The sequence below is a fragment of the Notolepis coatsorum genome, assembly GCF_963971535.1.
Source record: "Notolepis coatsorum genome assembly, chromosome: 12".
Taxonomy (NCBI): Eukaryota; Metazoa; Chordata; class Actinopteri; order Aulopiformes; family Paralepididae; genus Notolepis; species Notolepis coatsorum.
In genome coordinates this window covers 107731935-107743150 of record NC_140176.1, presented here as the reverse complement: position 1 = coordinate 107743150, position 11216 = coordinate 107731935, and positions in this window count along the sequence as shown.

Below are 11216 nucleotides of genomic sequence, written 5' to 3'. Positions count from 1 at the left end.
CCAAGGGGGGGACCCCGACAGAAGGGGCGGTCTGATACGGGGGGAGTGACATAGGCTCCCCCGCTGAGCATCTTCCCGGCTTAGCTTGCTTAGCTTAGCCTGCTCTGCAGCTGAACATGCATGGTGTGTGGTCCCAACGCTGCCCGATAGGGTGAGTCCCTACACACCGTAGCCCTGTAGTGATATTACTACCACACAAATTACGCATGCCTGACTGACCACCGCGGGATCGGAAGTCCAGACGGGGGAGGCACTAACGTAATACCCAGCCTGGCGACGGCGGGGCTGGGGGGAACCCACTCTGCGACCTCCTGGGCCTAGGATTTCCCCTCTGACAAAATGTTTTAGATACAGGGAACCCTGCTCCGTCGACAGATACAACACCAGGCTCACCAAACACAGACGCAGGACGTGTGGTGTGGGAGCCGCTTGACAACACAGCATTCTCATAGACAGACCCAGGCCTAGCTAGCAACTGGGTGTCAGCCCCTGTCTCCATGAGAAGCGAAATGTGGGGCCGCTTGCGCTTCACTGGAAGAACGCAAATACCGCCCGCGCCTCTGTGGACAGACCAATGTCCACCTGCGGAGAGGGGAGCCCTGAGGAGGAGACCCCTCCCCTCCTCAAGGGGAGATTGCTCGAACCAAAAATGCCTGTGAACAACCGTTGACAGCATCCTAGCCCTCCCTACGGTTATAGCTTGCGGCTGGGTCAAAAGCTGAATAACCTCAAAACCTTGCGCGATGGTTTTGATCAGCCCACCAGCCACCTGCCGGACCAACTCACCTCTTGGCGTCGGCCGGGCGGGATACCGATCCACCATGTCAGGGCAAAGGACCGATGCCACCTGCTTCACTAAGCACGGAACACCAGTGGCGGCTTCTGACCAAAGTCTATTACTAGTGAAGCACTGCTCCACTAGTAGTCATGCAATAACCTCCACTGCGGCACCTCTATGCACCCGTGTAAGGGATAAATGAATGAATGAACGAAAACTTTATTAACATATTGCAGAATGGGCTAGCCCAATACACACAATTGTTAAGGGGATGCAGACCAGAGAAAATGACTGCCCTGTCTACATCAGGGACCCCCTTTTTCAATTCATAGATTCACAAATGCACACCTGCCCTGAGCCCTGTCGTCAGCCTATCCACCCATGTAAAGGGTAAATAAGCCTCAGCTAAACCCCCAACATTAGACACCGATTGACCGTCAGTAATGAAATGGTTAAAAGGAGGGAAGAGTGAAGACAGCCCCGGCAGGGTACATGGGAAACGGCGCCCCAAACATTGTAGCATTAGCATTAGCTGCGCGTGCTAGGATACTTGGAAAAACATCCAACAGTGAGTCATGATGACCACGTTTATCCAAATACCCCGCCACCCGCGCCAATACATCGCCCGGTCGTCTCACGAGACAACGAGCAGTATTAAACATGCCAGTATCAACGCCACATTGTAAAGCGCTTTGGATAAAAGAGAGTCAGCGTAGGTCCTACCTGAGCGTGACGTGGCTCGACTGCCAAGCGCCGCTCGTAGCCCATCGGTCCACTGTCAAGCGACGAGGAAAACACAGGATGGGACCGCCGTTCTGTCTGGACGTGCCGAGAAGGTTCCGGGGGCTGGCGTACTTCTGGCGAAAGCCCAACATTGTGTAATTTATCCCTATGCTTCATAACCAAGGTTCCACCTGTTTGAAGTGCATATGAGCTGCTTCCGCATTTGGAAAATAATTACGAAGGATGTGAGCGTATTGTAGAGGCACACAAGGGAGTGGCGTGGTCACGCTCAAGTGGGTGCATGTGTTTGGTTTCAATGGGCACAATAGGTGCTGGAGATAATGATATCTCAGAAGGCAGAGCGAGACGCGATTGCCAGTATGAGATATAACTGTACATATCCCCTTTTACATAGATACTATATCTATAACTGTACATATCCCCTAACTACTCTTACTAGTTACGCTGCTGGCCAGTGTAACTTACTACCAGTGTGTCTTTATACCTGTATCAAGGTACATATTGGTATTACAACTATGTACATGTATCTGATTAGCACTACACTCAGTAGTACACTACACCCAGTTGGAGACCCCCCACCGCTAGTGTTGAGGGGGGGAAAAGCTCATTATCTGGAAAACCAAATGCGATAGGAACGTCTGGGATTTCTCTGGATCAACTTCCAAGAGATTCAAGATTTTCAAGTCACATACAGTACATACACGAGACATGTAGTGAAATGAAGATGGCCATGCCTGCCTTGATTGTGCAAAAAATACAAATAATAATAGAATAAAATAGAATAGATAATAAAAATAGACATGATAAAAAGTACTAAGATAAAATACAATACAATGCTAAGTTTACGAATTGAAGGTAATGAGTCCTATATACACTACTATACAATATACTATACAATATACAGTTATCAGGGCCGCCTGGGAGAAATGCGAGGCCCAGTGCGAGATTTAAACGCGAGCCACCCCCCCCCCCCCCCCCCCCCCCCCCCTAAAAGGTAAAAGAAATTATATATATAATTATTATTTTTAATTTTTTTTTATGCAGTCAACATATTCTTAAATAATAGCGCTGCCCGAGGCTGGGCATGATACAGTCAACATATAGCAAGAGAGAGAGCGAGAGAGAGCTCCCGTTCTACAGTCAATATACAGTGTTATCGCTGCACAGACCCGGCAATGCCCCTGACCCTCCACCAGAGCAAGGCCAGAGAGAGAGAGAGAGAGAGAGAGAGAGAGAGAGAGAGAGAGAGAGAGAGAGAGAGAGAGAGAGAGAGAGAGAGCGACATTGGAAAGAAACAACCCAAAACCAGAGCAAATTGAAATGCTATTTGGCCCTAAACAGAGAGTACACAGTGGCAGAATACCTGAGCACTGTGACTGAAGATCCTTGACTAGGTACAGACTCAGCTAGCACAGCATAGCCATCGAGAAAGGCCGCCATAGGCAGACCTGGCTCCCAAGCGAAGACAGACCCACTGCACACAAGATGAGGTGGAAACCGAGCTCCACTTCTTAACAACCTGCCCACTATACCAAGACATACTTCCCACAAATTGCAAACACCCAAAGAGACTTTGAAAACATCGACAATAACTCAAAACTCCCATACCTACTGAGAGAAATACAAGAATGTGAAATAAAGCCCATTTGAATTGAAGAGAGAGAGAGAGATAGAGCATGTCTGTGTGTGTTAGAAAGAGAGAGATAGAGAGAGAGCATGTCTGTTTGTGTGTGTGTGTTAGAGAGAGAGCATGTATATGTGTGTTAGAAAGAGAGAGAAATATATATAGAGAGAGCATGTCATTTTGTGTGTTAGAGAGAGATATAGAGCATGTCTGTGTGTGTTAGAAAGAGAGAGAGAGAGAGAGCATGTGTGTTTGTGTGTTAGAGAGAGAGAGCATGTCTGTGTGTGTGTGTGTTAGAGAGAGAGCATGTATGAGAGAGATAATCAAAGATGAGCCCCTAAAGGATATTCAACTTTTAATGGAAGAACAAAACAGAAGGAAAAGATAACTTCACAAAGGCAACATGAATATACATAGATCCAAAAGGACAAAGATCAACACTTAAATTCAAAGAGAAGAGGGTCTATACCAGAGAAAACAAAGTAGCAAGGAGCCAATGGCCGACATCAGCTAAATAGGCTAACTGCAAATAGAGTAGCCAGGTACTGACACCAGGCCACACACAGCTTTGGCCAAGGCTACCCAAGCTACACAAACGACCAAGACAATTCACACACAGCACATGTCGTATCTCCAAATGTTGTGAAGTAACATATGTTTTGCCTGGAAAAAAACATCATTATTAACAAAACATTCGGGAGGGGAAGGAAGGAAGAGTGGGGTAATGTCCAATGGACATCTTACCTGCACCAAGGAACGCAGGGCGAAAGGCCGCAACACAGGTCTCCACGTTGACGAAAGGCCTCTTGCTGGCGGGACAAAAAGAAGCTATGGCCGGCGCCTTGTCATGGTACAGGCCCGACTACATCTTCTGTCAAAGATGATGTCGTAGTCAGAGTGCCAGGGCCTGCTATTCTCACGGCTAATGTCAATGGTCGTAGCACAAGCTAACAGCTAACTCTAGGCTAACTGATAGCATCAAGCTAACGTTCCCAGCCGAGCGAAAACGAGCAGCTAACGTCGTAGCTAAACAGCTAACTGGCTAACAGTTAGCTCAACCCGGCTATCGCTAACCACTAGCTAACGCAGAAGCAAGCTATGCGGCTACCACTGAAAAACTGTACAACGTGAGAAAAGCAATACAGGCCAACACTTCAGACAGCCGCTGTGTTTTCCTCTTCTCATCCGAAGAGAGAAGGGAAAAAGAAGGCAATACACGTCCCACTACAGAGTGGTGTTTACCATAGCGGTGCCGGCAACAAGTCCCTCGCGGACTATAGCCGACTTGAGCATGGAGATATTCTCATAATGAAACACCAAGCTCACCTCCCTCGCACCAGGTGCTGACACCAGGCCACACACCGTTAGCTACTACAACAGCTAGCCGGCCCGTTTGGCTCCCGAGAGAGAGAGAGAGAGAGATATATCCACGGCGGGAATAGAATAGAGTGCATTAAAAACTCACCAAACGTCCAAGAGGATGGAGACAACCGCGTAGAGTTGACGAAGTTCATCTGCCGAATGACCGTCCTCTTCATCTTGGCATAACAATGCTGCACGCGCTCTCTCTAGGTTAGCTAACGCTAGTTAGCCTTTAGCTAAGCTAGCTACTAGCCGACATCATCATGGCTATCCCGACTGAACCACACGTTAGCACTCAATATTATAACGTAGCTAAAGCTAACTAGCTGTCCCTGCCTTTAGCCGGGATGGCTAGCCTGACTGAACTGTCTAACATGCAACAACTTTCATCTTCAGTCCATCTGCCGAATGACCGTCCTCTTCGTTTTGGCTGGCATAACTAAGCATAACCTCCAAAGCTGCATGCGCAAAATAGTAAAACGCAGCTGACGCACGCCGGCGTACACATGATGTAACCCCTCTCTTCGTTGAAACCAATAGTATGTCTGCTGCAGAGCCCCAGAGCTCCAATAGTGAGTATGTCTGCTGCAGAGCCGCAGAGCCAGGAACATTCTACAAACGTGTCTAATGTGAAATATATAAGCATATAAGCAAAACTAGATTTTAGGTCTGTGATGAAAAAGGGCCTCGTGGGAAGGGGGGCCTCGCAAAGAAAAAAAAAAGACAAATAAATAGAAAAATTAAAAAAAATAATTTTTTTTTTTTTTGTGCTCGCACACCTGTAGTAAATTCCTACAGAATCCTACAATAATCTAAGGTTATTGTAGTACAGTACAATGAGATTGCTTATCTGGAAGGAGGAGAAAGGGATCATATTGATAGAATTGTTGGTCTCTTCATCTGACTTAAAGCAGATGGAAGAAATAAACGTGTAGCCAGACAAAACCATGAACTATAGTCCAATTCAACATTTATTTGAGCCAGAGGCCAAGGTGAACAAGAAGTTTGCCTTTTGCATACAAAAGATTATCAGAAAACATCAACATGGCTGCCTGTGTACAGAAATCACAAATAAGGTTTGCATTCTCAAACCCCAATATGTACAGAAACAGTCACTTGGTTAACATAATTTGAACATAGAGAATTTACTGTACACATTATACATGAGTAAATCTGGTTTACAGATCAGGGATCTGTACATTTACTCTAATCTATAAACAACCATATAGTGTTTCCCATGATTTACTCACGTAAAATGCAATCAGCTCACAGTAGTCTCTGGGTGGGGCGCGGGGAGCACGCAGATCGGGGTTGGGTGATCTGGGCTCCTGAACTACCAATATATTCGCTCTTATATACTATAATTTCTGGCCAATAATAGCACATTTGACTAATATGGTCCTCCAATCCTGGCTGGTGCTTCTGGAAGGGCGGTCCGCCCTTCCCCCTGGTTTCCTCTGGGGGGGGGCTGGTTGCCCCCCCCTCCTCGATTCCCTGTGTGGGTCTTGTCCCACGGGTGGGGGCTGGTGTGATGTCATCTGGTGGGGTGGTGTGAATAGCCCCCTCCTTTGGGCCATATTACCATACAGTACTAACCAGAATTCTATAACAAGAGTGTAATCACCCTTCAAACCTTATTTCTAATTTTATGGTTTACTCTTTTGATACTAAACAGTTGATTAATAGATAACTTTGTTTGTGTTTTAGTGTCCATGACTAATCATTTCTTCAGCATGTCTAAACTGGCCTGCCCTGTGGGCAGCGCAGCTGTCTTTGATCAGCATTTACATGCAGTCAGTTTGAAAAGGTGTTGTGGGGGTTGGGAATGGCTCTCCACTGGCAGTTGAGCCTGATTTAGCCACTGAGTCTCTCTCTGCTATAGAAATATACATCTGGCTTTTGATGTGGTCTTCTAATTTATTCACACATATTAATTATGAAATTCAACGTCAATACTACCACACACCCCCTGAGGCGGCCCTGACAGTTATACTATATATAACTATACTATACTAACTATACTATACAAAAACATAGTTATGTTTTTAAAGTGACATTTCCCCCCCCCTAAAGTGACCTGTAGTGTGTTTGTGTGTGAGAGAGTGCAGGATGTGTGTGTTCATGCATGCTTGTGTGTGGCAGAACTGAGCAGATCGACTTTGATGTCGTGAAATTGCCCTTTATCTCACCTTTATCAGCATGATTGATTGATTGATTGAAAATTTGATTAACAGATTGCAGAATGGGTACAATACAGTACAGCTCAATACACACAATTGTTAAGGGGATGCAGACCAAAGAAAGACTTTCGTCTTGTTTACATCAGGGTCCCCCATTTTCAATTCATCATAACATATATGACATACATACATAGAGTCTGAAAAGAGAGTATATACATTTGAGGGGGAAGAAACTGTACATTGGAGGAGGTTGGGTAGGTGTGGGGGTAACTGTACATTGGAGGTGGTTGGGTGGGGGGGGGGACTGTACATGGGAGGGGCTTGGGTTTGGACATTTACAGGGGCCAGTTTCGAATTGCAGCCTCCCGTAGGTGCTCTTTGAGAGTGGTTTTGAAGTGATTCACATTCCTTTACAGCTGTGGGTAGGGCATTCCACATTGATGTGGCATAATTGCGAAACGTGTTTACTCCTAACGTATCTTCTTCTGATACTTTGTACTTGCGTTGTTGTCTCAAACCAGAAGTAATACTCTTGTTAAGAATGGATGCCCAAACAGTCGCTCCAATTCTTCTTGACTGAATATTTATTGACAAAATCAATCAATAGTTGCTCAAACACTTGATGTATCTCAAAAACAATTGTTGTTTACAACAGTTCAAATTCTGAATGGCATCCAAACTTAGTCTAACTTAGTCTCGCGGCCCTCGCAGGAATGGGAGTGGCTGGATCTGCGCTGACATGGCTGACATCATACCTCAATGACCGCTCCTACCAAGTGTCATGGAGAGGGACTCTGTCGGCCACCCGCCCCCTCCGGACGGGTGTCCCCCAGGGCTCGGTCCTAGGACCCCTTCTCTTCTCCCTCTACACTAAATCACTGGGTAACATTATCACGTCTCATGGCTTCTCATATCATTGTTATGCTGATGATACTCAACTCTTCCTCTCCTTCCCTCCCTCAGATATCCACGTCTCTGAGCGGATCTCGGCCTGTCTGTCCGACATCTCCGCCTGGATGACGACCAACCACCTCAAACTGAACCTAAGCAAAACAGAATTGCTCCACCTGCCGGCCAAATCCTCCCCCCTGACCGACCTCTCCATCACAGTTGAGAATGCAGCTGTGACCGCGTCGCCGACCGCCAAGAACCTTGGTGTTGTCCTCGACGACCAGCTGAACTTCTCTGCTCACATCGCAGCGACAACCAGAACCTGCAGATTCCTCCTGAGCAACGTCAGAAGGATACGCCCCTTCCTGACAAAAGAAGCCACCCAACTCCTCGTCCAATCAACAGTCATCTCCCGCCTCGACTACTGCAACGCACTGCTAGCTGGCCTCCCGGCCACTGCCACCAAGCCTCTTCAACTCATTCAAAACGCAGCGGCCCGCCTGATCTCAAACCTACCGAAGTCGGCCCATGTCACCCCACTTCTTAGGGACCTGCACTGGCTCCCCATTGCTGCACGTATCCGCTTCAAGGCCCTCGACCTAGCATACCGTGCGGCAAAGGGAACCGCTCCCGCCTACCTCCGGTCAATGGTCTCTAACTACACACCCTCAAGACCCCTACGCTCTGCATCTTCTGGCCGCCTCAGATCTACTCCTATCCAAGATCCCGGAGGGTCATCAAAGAGAAGCCGCCTATTCTCAGTCCTTGCCCCACAATGGTGGAATGAACTACCCATCCCAGTTAGGACAGCCGAATCCCGTCCAATCTTTCGCCGTCGACTAAAGACTCACTTCTTCAACCATTATCTGAAATGATAAAAAAAAAAAAAAAAAAAAAAAAAAATCTAACCCCGACTAACCTTAATGTTATGCACTTGTCCTAATAAACTAACCTACACTGTAACACGCAACACTTTGATGAACATTGTTACTCAGCTGATAGAGTTATACCCTTCTTGCTGTCTTGTCGCACAGAACTTGTAAGTCGCTTTGGATAAAAGCGTCAGCTAAATGACTAAATGTAAATGTAAATGTAAGAATGTCTGCTGATCTTATCAACAAAAGTCTTCCGTGATCACTTCTATGCAGTCTTGTCTTCTTTCGCCTTTCTCTCTGATCTCCTCTTCCAGTGACTCGTGGGGCTGTATTTATAGCAGGCCTCGGTCCAGGTGATGACCTCACAGATAGTGACACCATAACAGATTTTCCTCCAATCCAACAGCTATTTTTGAGTTTGAAAATGTAGGTGTGGCTTACCACTAACTGCTCAGCTGAATACAGTATTTCTTTCCAACTCACTTTAAGGCTAACATCATTGTTACTATTACATTTACTACACATGATATATGAATATTAAGGTACTTCTCTCAAGAACACACATTTCAATATAAAACATTACTTGTTTGTGCCAGAGTAAACCACAAAGCTTATAGTCCATAAATATTATTTCCATTTCAGTGTATTTATATGGCATTTCATCATTTGACTTATTCAACTTATTTACCTAGATTCATTAAAGTCTTAAACCATGCCTTTCTAAATAATTACCTTTATTAGTGTAATTACCTAACACTCGTATAAGCTATTTGAAAGTGATCTTCCCTTAATCCTGTACATTTGGCTATAAACCACTCCAAGTTTAATATCATAATGTTCCCCTTGTTGAACACATTATTTCAGTGATAATTGTAGTTTAATCAGATTTAAATTGAATATAGACAAATACATTTCGAATGTGTCCTGATTACTAGATATTATACACGTCTTCCTCCTCCTCCCCTATCTATGTCTCTGTGTTTACACAGCTGTGGCCCCTAACCATATGACCAGGGCCCTCATTTATCAACGTGGCGTACGCACAGATATGTGCGTAACCCGTGCGTATGATCATTTCTAAGCAAAGTGTGGGATTTATCAATTTGAACTTGTGCTTGACTTTGTGCGTATATTTAAGCACAGGTCGGACCATGCGTAGCTGGCGCCCGTTGGTAGAATATATTATTACAACAAGGAAATAAGCTTCTGTGCATTAGTTTCAACATGTTCTGTATGAACCGTAATTCATTATAGTTCATTGTAAAATAGCAACAGTAGTGTAATTATTATCAAAACCCTATAAATAGCATTTGGAATAATAGGTATTTTCTCTCAGAATGAATGCAGCATGGTTTATATAGCGTTATCGGAATATACGGGGTGTACTGACTGACTGCGCTCGTTATTATTTTGCGCACAGACCGCAGAAACACGGGAACGTTTTGATTATATTTAAAAGGCTTTACGTTAAACGAAACAAGTGGAATTTCGAAGCTGTAAGCAGAATACAAGTCATATGAACACCCACGATATAGTGTTCTTCCCCCTTCCTACTGTATAAGAAAGAATAAAAAACGCATTGCAATGAGACCAGGGTGTATGTGTATTACAAAACCCTTGCAATAATGTGTCTTAAATGAATGAAAAGCATACATGCTCTGGACACAGAGCATATATCGTGTGGGTGATATGACTTGTATTATGCTTACAGAATTCCACGTATTTAGTTTTACAATGTCAAAGCCTTTTAATATAAATCAAAACGTTCCCGTATTTCTGCAATCTATGTGCAAAATAATAAGGAGTTGAGGTAGATACACACTATATAGATAAACTATTATATGAATATGATATGATATAAGGTATACACTGGTCCGTCGCATACACTGGTATGCGCAAGTTACTGTTGCATAATGTAGGCTATGGCTGCTATTATATGTAATTCATATAGGCTACCTAATAGTATATGATTTTTAGAGGCATCTATTTTGTTGTCGGTATATTAGGCTAATACCGACAACAACATGGGGGGGACCCTGATGTAAACAAGACAAACGTCTTTCTCTGGTCTGCATCACCTTAACAATTGTGTGTATTGAGCCGTACTGTATTGTACCCATTCTGCAATCTGTTAAATAAAGTTTTCATTCATTCATTCATTCAAAATAGATGCCTCTAAAAATCATATTATAGCCAATCGAACACAACTAATAAAGGCATTCATATTACAGCACGGTTATGAATTAATGAATGAATGAAAACTTTATTTAACAGATTGCAGAATGGGTACAATACAGTACGGCTCAATACACACAATTGTTAAGGGGATGCAGACCTGAGAAAGACGTTTGTCTTGTTTCCATCAGGGTCCCCCATTTTCAATTCATATAGACATTTATGACATACACAACATACATGACATTTATGGCATAGGGACATATAGGTATTTAGTACTGATACATTTGTGACATAAACGGTATTCAAATATACAGTACTGTTACCCCTAGATCCTGACAGAGTATATACATATGATGGGGAGGGGACTGTACATTAGGAGGGGGTGGGTGGGTGGGAGAGAGATATATACGGCGGGGAGGGAATATATACATGCGGTGGGGAGGAGACTGTCTATTAGGAGGTGGTGGGGGTTTTGGGCATTTACGGTGGCCAGTTTCGAATTGCAGCCTCCCGTAGGTGCTCTTTAAGAGCGGTTTTGAATGTGGGTAGGGATTCACATTCTTTTACAGCTTTAGGTAGGGCGT